A 23,119-nucleotide genomic window follows, 5' to 3' on the forward strand; every position below is an offset into this window, starting at 1 on the left:
TTTTACAAAATTAAGCCATAATAATTCATATATTGGTTATATATTAAAACACAGTATCTTGAACAGATTAGAAAGACTATTCTTTAAAAAAAAAAAAAAAATTTTTAAGACAGAGTTTCTCTCTTGTCGCCCAGGCTGGAGTACAGTGGCGTGATCTCAACTCACTGCAACCTTCGCCTCCTGGGTTCAAGCAATTCTCCTACCTAAGCCTCCCGGGTAGCTGGGACTACAGGCGTGTGTCACCACGCCCAGCTAATTTTTGTATTTTTAGTAGAGACAGGGTTTCACTATCTTGGCCAGGCTGGTCTCAAACTATTGACTTTGTGATCCACCCACCTCAGCCTCCCAAAGTGCTGGGATTACAGGCGTAAGCCACCACTCCCGGCCAGAAAAAGACTATTCTTAAAGCATTCCTTTCTATGCATTGGAAAAATCACGTTGAAGGAATATTGTTTAGTATCTGATTTCTGGTATAGAATTCAGGCTCAGCAATATGGTGACCATACGCTACTATAGGAGGTTGCTATCTTGATTTTTTCTGTTTATTCGCTGACTTACTACTTAATTCAGACAGCTCTGGGCAAGACAGTAGAGAAGGCACTAAGGATAATGAGAGAAATTTAGAAAAGTTATTCCTTTAATAAAACCCATATCTTTATGGAAGAGACCCACATGTATGAAAACAAATTCAATTCAAAATAGAGTTAATTTAGTGGCTATCTTCCCGGCATGCTTATCTTGCTTTTCTAGATAACATCACACTGCTCCTCTACATCCTTTATCCCCATTATCCTTTCCATGTTACTCTGTTGGCTCCCAGTCATAGAAACTAAATCCCTTGACACATCGGTCTCAAGGTGTGCCTGAGAGAGGCTGATCCTGGGGTTGTCGCAACCAAAGTTTCTTCTCTTTTGGATCCAGAAATATGTGAAACAGAGGCTGAAGACAGTTACTTTCCCACAACTTGCATAAGAAAGCCAAAGCAAAAAAAATATGAAATGGTTTCCAAGCTCTTGTCCAGTCCCAAGAGCTGCTTTCCATCACTGATCCCAGAAGCAATCTTGGTATCCTTTTCAACAAGCTTGAGCTGAGTTTCTCCAGCTCTCAACAGAAAGTGCTCACCAAAGCAAGCATCGGGAGCAGCTCCAGGTTTTGTGGGGGCCCAGGCTTAGACCATTTGGTAATCTTCTTGGGAAATGAAAACAAAATTATAAATGCACCACCAGGTAAAAAAAAAGTGCTTATTTATTTTGAAGGAAAAGGAAAAATACAAGTTACTGGACTGCTGGGGGCTCATGTCTCTGGTGCTTTACCAGACATGCTTACACAGAATTGCTTCCCAGTTGCAAACTGACTTCCCCTCCCTCAGAGAATTCTACAACAACCAGCAACTCCTTGGACACAAAGGAGCCTGTGCATGTGAGGGATCCTGAAGGTCAGGCTTCACTCACTGCCAGATAAATCTGCCTCCAGCAGCACGGATGTCTAAAGTACAGTGGGAGAATAAAGAGAGAAAGAGCAACCCCGGTAGCAGGAAAGGTTTCTCAGAGGGATGAGCACTCTGGATGATTAATTAACATTCTAAAACAGAAAGTGGGCGGGTGATCCAAGGTTGAGTCAATTATTTGCACTAAGTTACAGGGTCAAGAAATAATCGCATGTTTGAGGAAAGTTTATCTTATTTAAACGTGAAGACACATGAGAAAAAAAGATGATCGCAGAGTGGCAAATTGAAGGAACTCTCTCCATATAATCCTAGAATATGCTGGTTAATTTTGTGTTTTTCCTTCCCCCCTCTACTCTTCCTCCTTGTATTCACTTTCCTGGACTTTGAGCTTCTAGGAGGGAGGATACTTCAAAGCCCTGCTTCCAGAATTTTTATGTAGAGCATATGCCTTCTATTTTCGGGATACTCCACCAAATCCCAATATTTTGTCCTTTTCCTTAAAATAAACATAGCACTCAAAAAGGGAAGAGGATAATGGAGCACAACAATAACAAATGATCTTTTACAGCAAGATCCTTAAGACACCAAGAAGCTTAAGAGGAATAACAAACACTACTCTTTTCAATATAGGACCTATGTCACCAAAAGTTCACCAGTGTGGTGCTAGATGGAGTCATGTGGAAAACCAAGGATTTTTTTTTTTAACTAGAGGGAAATGACCTTCCATATATGTAAATATATGTGTATGTATTAAAAAGTTAGCATCAAAGCAAATCGATTCAACTTTTCAATGACTTTACACAAGAATTCTAACATAGAAAAAGAATATGGGTCCACACTCTATTCCCCGTGCACTCCCTTTTCCTGATTCTGATTTTAAAATATCACTTAGCCTGGAATATAGTGAGCTTGGTGAGTCCTGTTAACTGTACTCAGGACCAGCTTGCATTAGTTAAGAATACTCTTAAAGCTAAAGACACATCTGTGTGTGTTCTGGAGGAATGGGGGTTAGGGGCTGCCTAGGGGCCAGGGCTGAATTTTGTTTCAATGTTCCTGCACTGCCTCATTGCTAAGTGTCACTATCCTATCAGACATCCTGCCCTGTCAAGCTGTAATGCCAACTCAAGACACGCATCAGAGCCAGCTCTTGTCTATTTTGTGAAGCAGGTGCTGTTTCCTGAACCTCATCTGTCCTGCCCTGTACCAGCTATCTGTTGAGGTCCCTCTTCCTCCCTGTACTTGCAGACGCTCTCCTGAAGATGCTCATCTCCTCAGGACAGAGTGAGACACACATGGGCTTGTCTTTCAGGCCAATGTCCAGTGTTGTTTACTTTTCTTGTTCTCCTTGTCCATAACATTTCTGTTTGATTCTCCCTTTGTCCAAGTAAGATCTTCCACAATAATTATAATCATGAAGGGAAGGTCTCTCTGTTCCTCCTCTAGGTTTGAAGCTCTGTATGAATGGTGGATTATTTTAGACTGTCTCTCAGTATAGTCCCCAGGTAAGACCTGGGTAAGACCAAGTTCCTGTGCATATTGATTTTCAAATTTGATCTTCTCTCAACAGGAGGAGGAGGAGAAACGGGAGTTATTATTCCTAGTGTCATTTCTGGGGAAGACACAGCTCCTAAAACAGAATGCTGAAATTGGGAAGACAGTCCTTAGACTAAGCAAGGCATTATAGGACTTTGGAGAGGCTAGGCTCCCTGAAGGTGTCCACCTAGTGAGTAGATCAAGGCAAAGGGATCCCTGCATTACAAATTGAAGAAGCCATATTTTGAAAGCCGGCTTATCCAGTAGGAAAATTTTCAGGAACAAGGCAGCACTATAATTTCCATGTGGCCTTTCATGTGACCTTTCTCCACTTATTACCAACCAAGAAGCATCTGGAATTGATGTTTAAGGAGCAAGAATGTTTCTTTCCAAGCTACAAATAATGAAATGTGGTATATAGGTTTCCTTCCCAGATGACATTCACCTTTTATGTTTCCATCTATTACTCACATCTCAGTATACATGAATTCAGTTCATGTGCGTATAATGTCTCCTATGTGTCTAGCCCATGCTGGGCAACTTGAGAGATTACAAAAGATCTACAAGGTCCAGAGTCTACCCTATGGGAGACGAGATTGACCCCCATGAGACTTTGTAATGCAACAACAGACTTTGCAAAGTGTAATATCCTATCCTAAAAGACCTATCCAAACAGAAACAAACAGAATGATGCTATTTTCAAGTGTGTCTGAGAAAATGTAGGTTTTCCTAAGGGTCTGTCTTCAGCTCCTTCATTTGGTCATCCATCCCACACACTCTTTTTTGGTGATCTCTTGCTTTCTAATTTAGGTTTTTCTTGGTCTTATTATTGTAGTAGTGCTGGTAGTTTTTTCATTGTGTGGTTTTTTTTTTTTTTTTTTCGAGTGCTATAACTAAACAAGAACAATCACAGACACCTGTCAGTGCTTTTTTAAGCAAGGACACATTGATAGCCACAGCATCAGTAGTTAATTCACCTTTATGGGAATCCCACTTGTTATTTTGACCACTTGGCTCATTCTCTAACCAAATTGGCAAAATTCCCAATCCACCCGAAAGTATTATAAAAAGCATTCATCCTATTATTGTCTTCTCTTAAACCCTCAGATAAAATGAAAGAAAAGTGATTCATTCAATATTGCCTTTCATGCATTTTGAAAATTTGAGTTTATTTCCAAATACACTAGGAACAATTCTTTTGGACAAGAGGGTTATGCTATTCTAAATCATATGCATCGGGCCATGTTACATGGTCTGAGAGTGATTTAAAAACAAAAACAAACAAACAAAAATCAATAGTTATATTTAAGATGCTTAAGGGAATGGATAACCAAGTTACTTAAGGATAACTAGGTACCAATCGCTCAAATTAATAGGTGCTTATATGTCACAATGTCAAGCTGTGAGATGATTCTGTGCCTCTTACAGGGCCTTGAGAGAAATAGGGGTTGAGTCATTTAAAGCATGAAGGAACACAGTGAGGCACTCATAAGATGAGACCAGTTACTGCAGGCGAGTGAAACCCGGACTTCCCAGGGAGGTTCTCCAATCACCATCTCACCACTTAACAGTTCAGTTAACAAATTTGGACAAAAAGCAACTGAAAACTTCATTCTTAATGATCAAACCCCCTTGAAGCCGAAGTTTCCAAAGGCTTTACTAAAAGAATGGGTGTCACCAATCAATAATGACACTGAGCGGGACACTCCCAAGGAGCTCGCTTTCTGAGAGATGTTTGTTAACCCAGCAGGAAGAGTCTGCAGTGAAATGCTTCTTACTTCAGGGTTAATTATTTGTCTTTTTTCCCCAGGGCCAATAGGAGCTCGTAGAAAGAATAAAAGACTATTGCTGAGCTCCAGGAGGGCAAAACAAAAAAAAAACAAAGAAAAAAAAAAACGACTCTGCTGGGTTCCCAGCAACTTGTTAGTTTTTGGATTGCTTTTGTCTTGGTGACAGAGAAATTCCTGGAGTGTGGTCAAAGGATCGTCACTGTTTTTAATAGAGTCAAGGGGTTTTCTGTAGACTAATATTATTTTTGAAATGCAGGCTTCCACAAATCTTTTGTTTTAGGACACTCTGACAGAATGGTGGTTTATTATGATTAACATAAAAGTAAAAGCAATAAAAAGGTAACAAAAAGAATCACATTGCTGGGTCAATATATGGGTTACATTTCATTTCTGAGAGAAAAAAATCCATTTGTCATGTGGGTCATTTTTCATTTTTAAAGTCACAGGTTAAGTAATAACATACATATGAATCAACTTTTTGGTTAGAATCTTACTTCTGAAACGTACTGAAAGAATGTGTGTTGTTTTTTGTGTGTGTGGTTTTTTTTTTATTAGAATTTTTAACTAATTAGTATACAGAAAAAAAGTCCTTGAAAGCAATTTAACTCCTAAGGTAATGGTTAATGTTCTTGGAATTTCACAAGAATTGTGAATATAATTCTAAATGAAAATGGAGTTTACTATTAATGAAAAATTAGTTTGGGACAAATGGCCTTTACTGATATTTTAAATATGAAAGAATGTTTGTGTGGTTCTTTCTGTACCATCCTCGGGCTAAGAACTCACGATGCAGGCTGCAGCCCCTTGTCACATTTTACTATCATTTTTGGTTCACATGGCTGACTCCCAACTATACTTTGAGCTCCTTGAGGGCAGAGTTCATACCTATTCACTCTTTCTCACCTACAATTTAAACAAATATTTTTCTAGTTTGCATCCATCTGTGTGGTAGGCTAAATAATGTCCCCATTCTAAACCTCGGAACTTGTGACTATGTTACCTTACGTGGTAAAAGGAACTTGCAAATGAGATTAAATTATCGAGGTAAGCCCAATGGAATCATAAAGTCCTTTATAAGAGAAAAGCAGGAGGATTAAAATCAGTAGTAAAAGATGTGATGGTGGAAGCAAGAGGTTATACTGATGCAGGGAAGCAGTGGTCAGCGGGTCAGGGTTATAGGTGACCTCTAGAAGATGAAAAAGACAAAGAAATCGATTCGCCCTTTAGGGCCTCCAAAAGGAACCAACTTGGCCTACACCTTGGTTGACGACATTTGAGACAATTTGTTACAGCAGCAATATGAAACAGCAATACAGTCTGTTATTATTTGGTGCACTAAGATTATCTATTCTCCTTGAGTTCTCTGATGAACCGCTTGATATCACATATTCTTAGAAAAGGCAGCAATTATGTGAAAGGTGAAAATTCTTGAGTTTCTAAGTTAAACTTCCTGGATTCAAAGCTCAGCTCTGTACTAATTGCTATCTGACCTTGGTGTCATTTAACCTCTCAAAACCTCACTCTCCCCTTGGTAAAATGGAGATAACAATAGTTCTTATAGAACAGGCTATTTTGCCTCTGATAATCAAATAAGGTAGTACGGGTGTGTGTGAGAGAGAGAGACAGTGTGTGTGTGTTTAGCACATTACATTGTATATAGTATATTGGTCAGTGATTTTGGTTTATAATTAGAAAATGAAAGCATAAAAAAATTGACTGTGTCTAATAAATCACCTTGCAAAAACACAGATTTTGGTTGGAAGTCACTTGTCGTGTTGTCCATTACAAATGACACACATCTAGGTTGTCACAGAGCAGAGGAGGAATTTTCTAAGTGTTCACTTTTCCAATAGGTTTAGTAACTGAGGACAGATCCAGAACACACCACACTTAAGCTAAAGTGACTTCAGCTTTACTCTAGCTCTCTTAGACTCTAGCTCTCTTTACTCTAGTTCTCTTCACATTGCATGTCCTGCCAGGTCCCGGAGCCTTGCACAGGCCACATGCCCTCTTCCAGGAATGTCTTCATCCTACTGCTATCAACCTCTTTCTTCCTTAGCAAGATCTGCAATCTCTGTGACATCTTTCCTGCCTTCTCAAGCTCCTAGTTTTGAACTCCAGCTCTCCCAACATACTGTCATAAGAATCTCCTTAATGCTTGTATCTACCTTCCTACCAGATTTTTCAGGGAAACAACTCTGTCTTTTTTTTTTACCGTCAAAGTATCATGCTAGGCACTGAGGAAACAGTTCAAGAAATTCAAAGACTAGATTGCTTCATTAACCAAGTCTTTGCAGATGACCCAGTGGTGTAAGTTACATTAAGCATATATATCCCTCCAGAAATACATACAAATACCTTATAAGAAATTTACATCTTAAAATAAATATTATCAGCCTCAATATTTTAATCCATTAGAGTATTTGTATTTGGTACATATTTCATCAAACTCTGGCATCTCAATTGAGCATAGATGTTGGCATAAGAAAAAATTCTTGGTACCTCTCTAATAACACAATTAATACCATCATAAAATTAAATCTTTTTACTGTGTGACAAAAGAATTGATATTTGAGGGATTAAAATAAAAATGTACAAGATCATGCAATTATGAAAAAAAAAACTGAACCATAAAATCTTTTAAAAAGAGAATACTTCACTTTCCCCCAAAGACATTATAGAGTAAAACATAAATATGCCTTGTCCCAAATAAATTATTTTGGGATTATGCCTCTTCTATAATGATGGTATGAGAGTTAGGTAAGACAATAGGATTTACTTTCCCGAGAATTTTCTGAGATATAGCTTTCTTACGAACTCAAAAGATATCTGCTTTTAATTCCTCAATGAGGCTGGGCACGGTGGCTCACGCCTGTAATCCCAGCACTTTGGGAGGCCAAGGCGGGCAGATCACGAGGTCAGGAGATCGAGACCATCCTGGCTAACACAGTGAAACCCTGTCTCTACTAAAAATACAAAAAATTAGCCAGACGTGGTGGCGGGTGCCTGTAGTCCCAGCTACTCGGGAGGCTGAGGCAGGAGAATGGTGCGAACCCAGGAGGCAAAGCTTGCAGTGAGCTGAGATTGAGCCACTGCACTCCAGCCTGGGCAACAGAGGGAGACTCCATCTCAAAAAAAAAAAAAAAAAGAAGTCCTCAATGAACAGGTGTTTAACTCACCTTTTACAAGATTTCAAATAAAAGCTTAAAATGTATTAGATATCTGATAAGTACTGTTAATAACAATGATTTATTTCAAAGGATATGTATATTATACTCTGGTTCATTCAAATAAATATTCAAGATCATCTTGACAATGTCAGAGAATTGTCCTGTCTCACTATCTGAGTTCTTTGCAGAATCTTCTGGTTTAATCATTCTTTTTATCTGGACATTTATTTCTGTAGGCATTCATTCTAGTTTGCAATTTATAATTTGTTCTTACAAAGAGAGTTTTTATAAAAGCAACGATGTCTTGACTTAAAAAAAACCCTCAAATTAATAAACATTCATATTTCACATTCATGTGAAATAATTCTCTTTTTCCCCTCTTGTTTTGTAAAAGACTTTTTAAGCATTTAACTTTCTTAAATAGTAGTTGAGATCATTGCCCAGTTGGTGTGGGCATAGGGGAAATTGGACTGGTTGTTTTTTTCATTTTGTGCTAACGATTCCCAAAATATAGAATTGATACCTGGGGGTAGGGAAGACCAGCTAGAAGTGAACTTCAGACCTTTGGTGTCAGATTATTCTTTTTCATTACTGCTACCAAGTAGCAGATACATATCAGGGAAGGGATATTCCATTGCAAGTGATTGGATAGGTAAGTTATTTTCCCCCCAGGAAATCACAGTTGCCTTATGAAATAGTTCTGTGGCTTTCAAGATCCTGTGCAGAGAAAGGACATGTCCAGACATACTATTCAATCAGGTTATTAATAAAGAGACATTGAGTAAAATATTAAAAGCAAAAAGATTGTCCCTGACATGAAAGATGGACAAGTAAATAATATAAATAAAGACAGCATTTTCCTCATCTAGAAAATTAGTGGATTGAAATATCATCTTTCAATTTACTTCAGCTATTATGGTCCATAATTTTAAAAGGATGAAACAGGATATTAGCATCAATCATGAGCCAGGCTTCTAGGACCAATCCTTCAAACATTTAATTCTGTTCATGCTTTTTCTTGTCTCTAACCGAAGGTTTAAAAGTTTCAATAGATACCTGTGTAAAAAAGAGTCACACACACAAAGAGAGGGTAGATGAGCATGAACTGGAGAATTGGAAGTCTACATCTCATCCAGATGTCTGGGCCATTACAAGTGCAACAATTTTCAAAGGCAGGATGTTATAGATTCCCTCACCCACACAAAAATTTATACATTCATCAAGCTCCTACTATTCCAAATACTGTGAAAGGTGGTAGGAACATATAATTCACTATATCATAGTCCTTATCTTTCCTTTCCTATACTAAGTTTGAGTTTTAAAATATCATACTAAGTGAGTAAAAATTGAAAAAGAGGCAATTCTGATTGAGGAAAGGGGTGACTATTGGAGAGGTATTTGGGCTGTTATCAATAGAAGCATTGAACTGTGGACCAAATAAGATTTTAATATCTAAGTAGAGAGAAAAGGGAATATCACTCCCACAAGGAGGGAACAGTTTTAGTAACGATACAGATGTGTGATATGCTTGGCAAGTCTTGAGAACAGTGGGAAGTGTAGCATGTGTAATAGGCCGGGCGGGAAAGTGGGAGTGGCAGGAATGAAACAGGAAAAGGAGTCTGGACTCAATGCATGCTAGGGATTTTGGACATCATTAGGTGGACAATTTGAAATCATGGAAGGTTTTTAAGCAGGGGATTTGAAATACTTAGCTTGGGGTTGGGAGGCAGAACTGCCGGGGATAATGCCAGAGTGTTGGGGTCAATGAAATCATGTATTGACCTATTCAGAAAGTCCAGGGGAATAAGCTGAAGGACCTGAATTCAGTACAGGAGATGAACGAATAAAGAATCTTTGCCCTATGAAAGTTGGTCTCAGCTAAGACAAACTTTAAAAAAAAAAAAAGAAAAAAATACTTAACTTCAATAGCAAATTAACTAAGTTAAAGTACATAGACTGGCCTAGCTCTAACCCTGATTACATGGCAATGATTTGTAATTAGTGGATTAAAGGAAAAGACTAAAGTCTCATGGCTTCAATTTTTGATATACTGATAATGTTTGCTTGTAAGTGTATACCCAGTAAGTTTAGAAAATAATTATTTGAAATGTTTTTTCCCTGAAAGTGGTAAATGTCCCCACTGAATCATGTTTAAACTCTTAGTTGTTGAGCAAATCCATTTAGAAATAGTTAATGACTATTTAAACTGCAGTGAAATCCATTCAAGAATCACTTTTATTTAGTGAAGTGTGAATGAAAGAGGTATATTTGTTTGCCCTTTAGTGATTCTCTAATCACTAAATTAGATTTTCTATGTAATCACTGTAATAATATGATTTTAATATACACCATTTCCCTCATGATGGGGGTGGATATTAAAATAATATTTTCATAGTAGTTGGAGCTGGGAAGGAGAACGGACTGTAAATGAGCACAAGGGATCCTTTAGAGTGATAGAAATGTTCAGAAATTTGATTGTGGTGCAGACTGCACTTATCTGTAAATTAACTAAAAGTCATTGGACTGTACATTTAAAATGAGTGAATTTTATGGTACGTAAATCATACCCCCCAAAAGCTGTTAAAAAACATGATTAGTGTGAATGTATGAAGGACTTTAAATCTGCTAAATGAGACAGTAAATCTTGCAGTCATTTATCTAATAACAGCTTATAGAGAAGTTACTAGGGACAGGTGTGTCCTAGGCAAATGCTTCTCGAAATTTAATGTGTACAAGAATTAACAGAGGATAGGGATAGTAAATGCAGATTCTGATTCAGTAGGTCTGGCTCTGGGCCCGTAATTCTACCATTTTAACAAACTTCCAGGGAGTGTCATGTGTTGGCTGAGAAACCACATCTAAATGTCAAGGTTCTAGGCACAGGGATCTGGCAAGGGAACAAGAAGGTAATTTTCTTACTCTTACAGAGCTGACATGCTAAGGGAGGCAGGTAGTAAGGAAGTAAACAAATAAAAGCTCAAGATTGTTTCTCATATTTACTACACAGCCTTCAGAACAGCCCTATGATTCAGCATTCTTTCAAAACCTTTTATTCATTGCCCACCATGTGCCAGGGATCACGATAGGCACTGGAGATACAACTGTAAGCATACTGCAATTTCTGATGTTATAGAATTTACAATCTAGTGCCAGACCCATTGCACCTTCAAAATAACCCTATGAGGTATATAATACAATACAATTTTACTGATTGATTGATTAGACAGGGTCCCATTGTGCCACCCAGGCTAGAGTGCAGTGGCCTAATCACAACTCACTGCAGTCTCAACCTCCTGGGCCCAAGCCATCCTCTCACCTCAGCCTCCCAAGAAGCTGGGACCACAGCAGTGCACTACCATGCTTGTCTAATTTTAAAACTTTTTTTTGTAGAGATGGGGTCTCTCTATGTTGCCCCGGCTGGTCTCCAACTCCTGAGCACTAGCAATCCCCCTGCCTTGGCCTCCCAAAGTGCTAGGGTTAGAGACATGGGCCACAGTGCCTGGCCAATACTCTATTTTTTAGAAGCAGAGCATGAGAATCAGAAAAGGTAAGTCATTTCTTCAAGGCCACACTGTATTCACATTGGGCCTCAATCCTAAGACTTCATGTCAACACTATGCTAGACTATATACTCTTCAATTTCATTGCTACAGGAAGAAATGGGAAATTTACATTGCATTCATCATCCAGAATACTATGTTCTTTTGGGCTTTGGTGCCCTTGGCAAACTGTACTGTCTATTTGTTAGCTTAGTTCTTTCCCCTTTCTGGGTCTCACGTTATTCAAGCCCTCTTGTGCTTATATGGAACGTTGTAATTTAGATCTGCATTTCTTTCTCTTCTTTGCTACCAATTTCAGCAACCTTCTGAGGATCTATTTATACTCTCCCCTCCTGGGAATTTGAAGTTCATCTTCATTTATCGTCTGCAGATGTACTTCTCATGCTACTTACTTCCTTTTTTCAGCTCACTAATGATGTTGTTAAACAAAATAGAACCCAACACTGACCCGTGAGGACAGCCCCTCGGATTCTGTGCTCATTTTATGTCAATCATCCATTCCTTCAATGGAATGTCTTAGCTTAAAGTGCTCGTACTGGGACAAGAACAAACCACTGAAGTTTACATAAGAATATAAATTCCTGGATACATATGGGAGAAATATTTGAAAATCAACAACTTATTTGTATAACTATGAAAAATTACAAGAAATATAAAATGGAAAATTATATGCTAGTATATTTAAACAGTTGAGATAACATTTATTGAACACAAATATGTCAGTTACTTAATTTTATTATTAGTATCTCTAATTATTAAAATCATCTACCAATGTAGTTACATTTCACACCAGGAACTGCTGGGTGGGTCAGAAACTGAGGGCCAGTGAGGTGAGGTTACATTTCCAGGACTTTCTCCGAAGTGCATATATTTTTCTAATATTACATATTGCTTAAATAAATACATATTTTTGGTTGTCATTTTAACCGGCCTGTTAAGAAACTGTGCTACTTTTCTAATTTGAGATATGAAACTTCTCATACTCTCCCAAAGAGTACCTGATTTGAAGAATGTGAAAAAGCATTCGTTTCTCCATGTTGACTCTACAAGAATCAGTAATTTTCTGACAAAAATTCATAGGTCTAGCCTGTTATAGAAAAACGTATCACTAACTACCTTGAAATTAAGTTTTGTGAAACAATTTCCAGGTTTTATAAAGCTGGAGGAGAAAAGAGAAGGAAGAAAAAGAGAGCTGAAGTATGTAAATGGCCTATAGTATTTGAATAGCTATGGTTTCAAGGCAATTATATTAAGTACACAAAACTCATTTTAATGGCCATGCTTAGAAGATGGGCAGAGTGCTAAATGTGTAAGTCATTATGAATTTGGCATGGTAGCTCTGTTTATTTTAACCTTTCTTTTGCTGCTTTTGTTGAGGATGTTTACTTAACCAGGCCCTATTAAACATGCTAAAAACATTATTGCAGACTTTGTCTTTGTGAGCACTTTCAGTTGACAAGCCACAGAAGTGACAACTCGTCAGGAATCATAGATGACAGCAGATAAGCTAGAGTGGCATGAAGAGGACAGGCAGATATCTTTTTATCTTGGACTAAAAAAAAAAGAAAAAAAAACTTTAGTGAAATTCAGTGTCTCTAAAATGCAAAGGACTGGTCGTATTGGAGACTGAATTCTTGTATTTACCTGAACAGCAGAACCTGTATAGGGCACTCTGGAGGATGCTGCCCTCCAGTGTGCTGTGACCCTGCTGGACTTGCATGACTAGCACACTCTGGCTTGGAGAAAATCTCATGCCTCAAAGTCCATACTGAACCTTGTTATTCTAAGCATCTGATAGGTGCCAAACACCTTAACCCTCCACAATGTTACCCAAGTCTAGGAAGGAAGAAAGCTCTTTTATTTGTTTCCCAATGCAGAGATAAGGAAATGAGAAACTACAGAATCATTTGTTAATAATGGCCCATGTGGGATCCCTGTTAACCTTTAGCATTATGATTATTTCTTTTCCTTCTTTCCTTTACTTCTGCCTCTTCTTCATCCTTCTTCTTCTTCTTTGATATCATCATCATCTTCTTCTTCTTTGTCATCTCCATCTTTATTAGTCTTTGGAGGGGGTCCTTTCGTCATTTTATATAATTCCAGTGATATTTCCTGATAAAGACTGTTCATCCACATACAAATACATCCTAAATACTTATTGAAAATAGTTTGAATCTTTCTATTTTGAAGTTTTTAAATATCAGGTTCTTACAAAATATATTCCTAGTAGAAAAGTGGTAATTTTATTCTAAACACGGAAACTGAAGAATTTTTGTTATACACTGTAATTATTTATGAAAACAGTCTGAAAGACAGCAAATTGGCTTCAGGGGAAAAAACCATATGCTTATCTTAACTATTTATATAAATGTCAACCTGATATTTTAGGCTATGTTTAAATCCAAAATTATCTGATATGTTCTTTTGAAGTTTGTTGACAAAAACCACTCCAGATGCAAATTCATTTTATGTAGTGGGTGGTCTTAGAAGAAAATAATTGTCTTATTTATTGAAAAATGAGCATCCAGGGTTTAGAGAGGGCCGGATTAATAAATAATTAACATGAGAGAATGAATATATGCTACATAAAACCATATGTTATTTGATTTACAAACAAAATGTATTTTTTAATGAAATGAATTTTTGAGATCTAAAAACAACATATTATTGTTACATAAAGTTGTTCATGTTCACATATATAGAGTCTCCTGTAGATTGTGGAATATGGACTATTGCTTATTATAGTGTTTACAATCTAATATACTTTTTATGCCAGTGAACATCACTTGCTTACGAGAAAAAAAGAAAGTTTAGATACATATTAGTCACTCAGACGTATAGGAAATCACTTAGCAAATTTCCAGGTTGTTATCATACCAGACTTAATCTAGAAATGCCATTAATTTAGAAACCAGTAAATACAGATTCCAGTGCAGGCCCATAGAACTAAGAACCAGGGCTTCAGAGTCAGACCTGGGAGTAAGTTATTTAACTTCTTCTAACCTTATTGTCCCCATCTGTAAAACAGAAATAATAACTGTATTGTACAAAGTTTTCTAGAAAGCTAAAATGAGAAAATTAACATCATGACCTTATGTCCGTGCCTAAATGTACTCAACCAATTTTACTTTCCTTTACTTTAGGAAGTAGGAATGTTCTCCACAGGGACAAGAGCCATCTTTGACCTATATTTATGGCTGTCAGAGAGCTTGGTAGAGTGTTTTACATGAATCGCTTTTTAATAAGTATCTGTAGAAATAAGGAAGAAAGGAAAAAAAGACCTGCTTCCAATGCTAAACCAACTCCTGTTCTAATATAAGAGACAGAACTTACATAAGTAAATATTTATGTTTGAAATTTGCATGTAAAAATAAATACTATCCTCAAGGCACATACCAGATGCTAAATTACACTCAGGAAAGGAGTTTGTATTGCTGCTCAAAAGGATTTGAATAAAAGTATTCTGTGGTTCTTCATAGTGTCCGTGAAAATAAGGAAACATTACAAGCAGGCAGGCTCACCAGGAGGCTCTTACAAGAGTCTGTGTGTGCTGAACTTGGATCAGGCTGAGACTGTTGAAATTCACAAGTAGAGGAAGAAAAAACACTGCGTAGGAATCAGTAGACTTGGTATTACCCTGGACATGGTGGGTAATTGGAATGGGGAGGGGATGCCCGGGGTATCTGCCTCGGAAACCATGGTGCAGGGAAAGCAGAATAGATGGGCTGAGGAGAGATCATAATTCCCTTTTCTTCCCCATGTTTAGATTTAGGTGATGGCAGAACATCTAAGTAAAGATGTTCCATAAACAGAAAGAAATATGTGACTGGGTAGAATATGAAAGGTCAGGGCAGGAGAGGAAGTTCTGGAAATTGTCTGCGTAGAGGTGGGTGGTACATAAAATTGAGGGCTCAAGCATCTTGACTTGCTCAGAGAATGTGGCTTGCAAAGCACAGAAGATGATTAAAAACATTCACTATTTTAATTACTTTTTTTTAAAGTTTCTACATTCTCTCATTCAAATTTTACATACTTACTCATTTAGATCTAGGAGAAACTTGAGAAAATTTTGATACAATTTCTTTAGTTTATAGGCAGGTAGCAGCCCAAGTGGGTGAAATGACATGGTCAAGGTTATTGAGCGAATAGGTTTCCATTTTTGCATTCATTCAGTAAATATAAATATGCAGATATACATGAGTGCAAATGTGGGATGATTCAAAGTCCTACACTGGCATGCATTTTTGTTTACAAATTGTCAATTCTTTTGCGACTATAATTTAGATTCACACTTGTGCTAAATTAAAATATGCATACTTTAAATGATTGACTTAAAGCCATGTATAATACCATAATTGGAAAACCAAAGGTCTTCTCAAGCATTAATGTGTCCTTTTAAAAACAACGGGCTGATGGTGTTTAACTATATTCACATTTAGAAATATTTCCTCACTTTAGCAGAAGTAAGTCAGAATAACCAGTAATATAGAATATTTTCTAAACTTCAATTTGAAGATATATGACATTTCTATTTTTTAAAGTTGATCCTGCCATGTCATATGCTTAACTTTAAATGTCTAATGTGGACACTCTAAACTAGAGAAAAGAGATACTCTTTCCAAATCACCTTTTATGTACTTGGATAAAACCAAAGGAAAGGAAATAAATCTAGCAGAAACCAACCATGGCAATGCTTTCAGGTTTCAGTTGTTTATTTAGAAAATCACTCAATCATTATCTTGATACTTTAACTACACAGTTTATTCAACTGACAGTAGCCAGAATAAAGCAAATTCATTAAGCTATGAGTTTTGCCTTTGATTTGTGTCTGGTAATAGTCTTTCAAATGATTACACAGCCTATAATTAAGTAAGTCAACTGACAGAAAATTGATTACCTTCCAAGCAAGTGCTGTCTATCTATCCTTAATCATCTTTCTTGGAAAGTTCTCTCATATAATAATGTTTTCCTAAAACTTCAACATACATGCTGGTTTATTTTCTACCCCTAGGGATCATGCAAAACAATCGTAATAACTCCTTTGGCCTGGTAATCTTTTCAATATTTGAAGAAAGCTACCAGGTTCCCTCTGAGTTCACTTGTACCCTAGTTATTCCTCCTTCTGAATTGCACTAAGTCCCTTGCTCTACTGGATTTTCTCCACAGAATTTGTTCCTGTTCACATAGGACTTTCTTTAATGTAGTACCCCATTGCCAAGTAGAGAGAAAATCAGCTCATCAGCTCAGGAGTCAGACAGATCTTTATCTGAATCCCTGCTTCATCACTAACAGGTTGTTTAATCCTATACAATTTGTTCAATCTCCCTGAACCTCGGTTTTCTTATATGTAAAATTGGAAATGAGAATAATAAGCTCAGAGTCCTTTGTGATGACTAAATGAGATCATATGTGGTTCAGGGCCTGGTCTGGCTCTCATCTAACCCACACTCCTAATAGAAGTCAGGTCTTTGCAGATTAAAAAGAGGAGTCCTGGCCAGGCACATGGCTCATGCCTGTAATCCCAGCACTTTGGGAGGCCGAGGTGGGTGGATCACGAGGTCAGGAGTTCGAGACCAGCCTGACCAACATAGCGAAACCCTGTCTCTACTGAAAATACAAAAATTAGGCAGGGGTAGTGGCGCACATCTGTAATTGCGGCTATTCAGGAGGTTGATGCAGGAGAATCGGTTGAACTCAGGAGGTGGAGGTTGCAGTGAGCCAAGATCACGCCATTGCACTCCAGCTTCAGCGACAGAGTGACACTCCATCTCAAAAAAAAAAACTGGGGGGAGTCCCATCACCTCGTAGATCCAGATATCATGTTTTAGCTGGAAGTCAAGGAGAATTGAACGTTTATTTAAACATTTGCATGTTTCACATATGCTCACGCACGTACCTCCTTAATAAAGAGATCATGAGTATGACACCACAAAATACTTCTATTGATATCTTTGGCAATGTAAAGGAGAGAAGATGAAAAAGGAAAATAATACATTTGGTCAAAGAGTAGTTTAGAACAACAAATACAAACTAGTGTAGGTCATGTTGCACTCACATTTTCTTATGTTACCATCTAATCTGGTTTCAAGTTGTACTTAGCTTTCTATTTTAATCTATTTTTATTTTAAAAGTTTTACAAATGCCCCATTTGCCTTGTGTAGCTCCTTATTAGATAACAGATTTTTCAAGAAAGAAGTATAAGAGTAAGCAAACCAAGTCCCTTAAAATATTGTCCAAAAGTGTGGGTTGCTTCTCTTCTAAAAAGATTTCCTTCTATAAGAAAATGGAAGCTATTGGGTTAGCTTTATATTTCTCATAGGATGACCCTAACTCCATATCTTCTACCTTCCTAAATTATCCTATTCCCCCAAATATAGTAGTTTTGGTTTATTGCTTTGAAAGTGGCAATGACTGCTTTCAAAAGACACACACGTGCACACACAAACTAAATCTTACAGTATAGAAGTATTGCTAAAACTGTCCCTAAGTTTTAATGTTCCACAATTCTTAATAACTCAGCCTGCTAAGTATCTGCTTGTAAGAAGGTGCTATATTTTTTCTGCATAGAGCAAATAAGAAACATCCCTTCAGCTGCACTTATATTTTTGGTAACACCTGCACAGTCTCCTAATAGCAGAAACAAGAATTAAATATTCTTCTCCTAATGTAGAATGGCCAGCCCAGTCTTTCTTTCAAAATCCCCAAGATTCATTCTTTATTAAGCATGTCCCAATTACCTTCCAGTGTAACTGATAACTTTGTGTTTGTGTGTGTGTTCCCCTTTTCTACTTTATATACTTCCATCACAATATCTACATAACTTAAAAGATCTGCATTCTTAGCTATCTTCCTTTGGGGCCATAAGCTTTCTGAGGGCAGGGAAGATATCCTAGACACCCCACAGGTCAGGAACAATACCTGCCTCAACAGATTTTCTCCTCTCCAGTGAATCTCTTTGGTTAATTAAGACAAAATTATGCAGTGGAAAGATTGTGACTGGAATTTAGGAGGCCCAGGTTCCAGTCCTGGTTCTGGCTCTCAGTTATGAATCAGTGTCTTTGAGAAAGTTAATTAGCTAATGTTAGGAGATTGAGCTAAGTCATCATTAATATTTTCTTGGATCAAAAATTCTGATTCTCAGGATTCAAGCATTCATGATATACTTAATAATATAGTGGGCATAATAAAAGATTTTTAAAAGTATACTAGTATACTGTCCTGATGCAGTGGCTCACGCCAGTAATCCCAGCACTTTGGGAGGCCAAGGCAGGTGGATCACCTGAGGTCAGGAGTTCGAGACCAGCCTGACCAACATGGAGAAACCCCATCTCTATTAAAACAAAAATACAAAATTAGCCAGGCATGGTGGCGCATGGCTGTAATCCCAGCTATTCAGGAGGTTGAGGCAGGAGAATCGCTTGAACACAGGAGGCAGAGGTTGCGGTGAGCCGAGATCATGCCATTGCACTCCAGCCTGGGCAACAAGAGTGAAACTATGTCTCAAAACAAACAAACAAACAAACAAACGAACAAAAAATATACTAGTATACCATTCTAACCAAAAAGATAAAGTGAGATTGGATCATTGGTATTGGAGAACATGAAGTTACCATGCAGATAAACACAAAATGAATTCTGGTTAATGTCTTCTCTCAGATTTTAAGTACAGATTCATACTATTTGGTATGATTTAGTATGCTTAATGGCAATGTCATTAAATGTGTTCAAGAAGAGTCTATGTCCTTCCAAAATTGTCTAAATTGCTCTCAGAAAATCTTCTGTTCTGGGAGCATCTGGTTCAATTGTTCATGGGTTATATGTGGATGTATCATTCCTGAATCACTGGCACCAGTGCTTAATGCCAAACAAAACCCCTAAACCTCAAACTATTAAGTGTTGAGCAAGATATTTAGCAACACTGGGAGTTCTAAAAGTACATCATATTTTGGCTCAGATACCTAGGGGAAAGGACAGGTTTTTAGGATTAAATTGAATTCTGAGCATCATTATCTCTCCCACAGAGGCCATACACAGTTTATGAGGAAAAAGCAAATCACACACTCTCTTCAAGGATACATTTATATGTCAAGGTAATAGATCAGCCTTCTTCTGTTTATGTCAGTTGGTCAACCAACGCGCTGAAGAATGTGGCTGAAGATGCAAATGAGCTCAGCAGTCTAGAAGCACGAGGTCCTATCCCTTGTTCTCAGTGAAACAAAACCACTCTATAAATGCAAATGAAGATTTTGCAATTTGAAGCAAAATTGTGTAGGTTTCCACTAATAATATCTAGAAAAATCTTTAAAATTTGGTAAGTTAAGCTGATATGAAGTTGAAAGACATAGAGACTGACAGACTCTGCTTATGTGGGGTTTCCTAAACATAGTTTTAACAGGGACTATCTACAGGTTCAGGCATCAGTTTTATTACTTTACAATGATGAGAGTGAAAAAATCACTTAGCCTGACCAAGCACGTAAGACAATGATTTCTAGATCAGATGATAGCTATTAATTTTTCATCGGAGATAAATTGCACCTCTCTACCCATTTTCTGAAGGGCAGGGCACTCCAGAGACCAAACAACAAACCAAAACCCTGTAGAGTGAACTATAAAGGAGAAATTCAGCATGGCAAAGGAGATTTACATCAAATTAACATATCTTGAGATGTTATTCTTCTTCCCTGCAGGGGTATTTCTGTCTAGACACCTAGGACTGGTCATTAGAATCTGCACTTCACCCTGAAGGGGGCTGACAATACATACTAATTTGCAGTCTCTCACTTTGCATTTTCTACAGCTGTGGTTCTCTCTGCACATGCTCCCTATAGGGAATTACATCACATCTCCTATCATATCAGAATCTTGTCTATTGGAGGCAAAGAGCTTCAGGAAACATTTTACTGTCTTGCCGCTAGATTATAACGTATATTGGATTGATTATTCTGATGGATCCTTCTCTCATCTCTTGCTTAGTGGATATTTTAAATTTAAATTTTATTTCCAAAGGCATTGTATTTGGATGCAATGGGGAGGGAGAAAATAGAAAAGTGAGAAGAAGAAACTTACACACTTACCACTATTTTTGTCCCTTAGAAATGCTCCTAGGTTCCTAGAATTCCTTCAAGAATTATAATTTTTAGTTCAAAAATTATATGTGGTCAGTGGTCAGCTAAAATTGGATGACTTTGGCTAAGTATTTAGGCTTCTTAAATATATATTATGGACCTCCTATTTTTTTTCCAAATTCTATTTATGTTTACATTGTAGGCAATCTGTTCACATATCAGTGTCTGAGGTGAGACATCAATCAGAAATCCAAGAGCTTCCCATTAACTTTTATCAGGCATCTAGCCGAGAGTCCTGCTGGGTCCTGGAAGGAGAAATCAAACATAATTTCTGTTTTCAAAAATTCAGAATCTATCAGAAAAATAGATTTGAGTAACACTGTGTAATCACACAATGGGATGTATGATTTAAACTAGAGCTGTTTAATAGAAATAAGTTACAAGCCACAGATGAGAAACTGCATATATGATTTTAAAGTTTCTAGTATGCTATATGTGGAAAGTAGAAAATAAACAGGTGGAATTAATAACGTATATTATTTATTTATTTATTTATTTTATTTATTTTGAGATGAAGTCTAGCTCTGTTGCCCAGGCTGGAGTGCAGTGGCACGATCTCCACTCACTGAAACCTCCGCTTCCCGGTGTCAAGCGATTCTTCTGCCTCAGCCTCCTGAGTAGCTGGGACAACAGGCACGTGCGACCACACCCGGTTAACTTTTTGTATTTTTAGTAGAGACCAGGTTTCCCCATATTAACCAGGCTGGTTTCGAACCCCTGACCTCATGATCTGCCCGCCTTGGCCTCCCAAAGTGCTGGGATTACAGGCATGAGCCACCGTGGCCAGCCAATAATGTATATTATTTAACCCAATACATCCAAAATATTATCATTTCAGAAATATATAAAAGTATTTGTCAGATTTTTATATATTTTTGTAGTAAGTATTTAAGATGCAGATTTTACATCTGCAGCACATGCTAGTTTGAACTAGCCATATTTTAAGTGGACAATAGCCCCATGTGGCTAGCTGCTACCATATTGGACAATACAGTAAGCAGCATATGATAAGTTCTGAGTGAGAAAAGCCAAGGAAAAGTTTAATTTTCTTGGGGCTATCAGGAAAATTGAACAGAATAGTTGACATTGGAATTTGGCCTATAAAGATAAAGAGGATTTTATTAGATAAAGTGGTAATAGATTTTGGCCAGATTTTGAACTTCTATATTAAATTTGTATTTTGTGTTTTAAGCTATGGCTTAGCTATGGCTAAGCAGGGAGTAATAAAATCAGGGTTTTGCTTTCAAAACATAAATGTTGGCAGGATGGAAAATGCACTGGAATATGGAAAGAATAGAACCTAATAGACCAGTTCTGTGGCTATTGCAGAGTATGGGAGATGGATTTAAATATCTTCTATATGCTTGAGGCTCTCAAATTTTACTCTTGAACCCACATCTCTCTCCTAAATTCCAGATTCAACAATTGTATACTTGACTTCTCACTCAGGTGCCAAATAGGCAATTCTAACATAAAATAACGAAAACTCAACTTCCAATTTTCCACTCAGGCCTCTGTATACACAGTCTTCCCCATCTCAGTTGATGGCCACTCTCCTTCAAGTAGAGTTGCCCAGATTGAAGACTTCTTTTTCTGTTCCTCTCTCATAGCCAATGCCTCAAGGAATCCTGTTGACTCTACCTTCAAAACATTCGAAATCTGACCACTTCTACTTCTACTGCAACCACCCTGCTCTGAGCCACTATGATCCCTCGCTGCATTATTGTAATGGGCTTCTACCTTGTCTCCTTGCTCATGCCGTTTTCCCCTAGATTATATTTTCAGTACAGAAATCAGATGTGATTGCATGTTTGAAATTGGAATCAGGTTATCTCCTGAAACCGTACAAGGGCTCCCCATTCCACTCAAAGGCAAAATTCCTGTGTGGCAGATTAGATTCTTCCCAATTCTTCATTGCCTCTATGGTACAGAATTATGCACTCATGTCTTCTGCCATGTGAATTTCTAGTATTTGTTTAAAAAGCAAACAGACTATACATCCCTGCCACATTAACTATGAGCATGAACAAATGTCTTTCTTTGGCCAGTGGAATGGGTAGAAATGATCTTGCCTTAGGGTGTTTGCACATGCCAATCCCTCTGCCTTAGACCACTCCTCCTTTAATTATCTGCATTGTTCACTTCCTCATTTTCTTCCAGTTAAATGTCACCTTCTCGGTAAGACATATTCTCACAGCCCACTTAAAACTGTACAGGCAGATCATGACACATCTACAGTTGGGAATAACAGAATTTGAAAGGAATTTAGAGGGCCACCAGTTCAGTGGCTTTCCAATGAGGCTCCTAGGCAATGAAATACTCCGTAGGGTTTCTTTGTAGAGTAGGAGTGTGGAGTAATTCTACAATGGGATTCCAGACACATACACAGACATATACACATACAATCCACAAAAGCAGACCCAGTGACTGTGTCTGAGTAAGTTTACGCAAAGGATTTGAGCAAGGATTTTGAAGGTTAACACAATTCTGAA

At 37.6% G+C, this 23,119-nt stretch overlaps 1 protein-coding gene across 3 annotated transcripts in view; it reads right to left on the reverse strand.

The window, feature by feature from the left end:
- ANGPT1 (angiopoietin 1) overlaps positions 1-23,119 on the reverse strand; it is a 271,322-nt gene that overhangs the window by 197,582 nt on the left and 50,621 nt on the right. The gene's annotated exons all lie outside the window — the stretch shown is intronic.

Source organism: Hylobates moloch, unplaced genomic scaffold (assembly GCF_009828535.3).
Source record: "Hylobates moloch isolate HMO894 unplaced genomic scaffold, HMol_V3 SCAFFOLD_9, whole genome shotgun sequence".
NCBI classification, from domain to species: Eukaryota; Metazoa; Chordata; class Mammalia; order Primates; family Hylobatidae; genus Hylobates; species Hylobates moloch.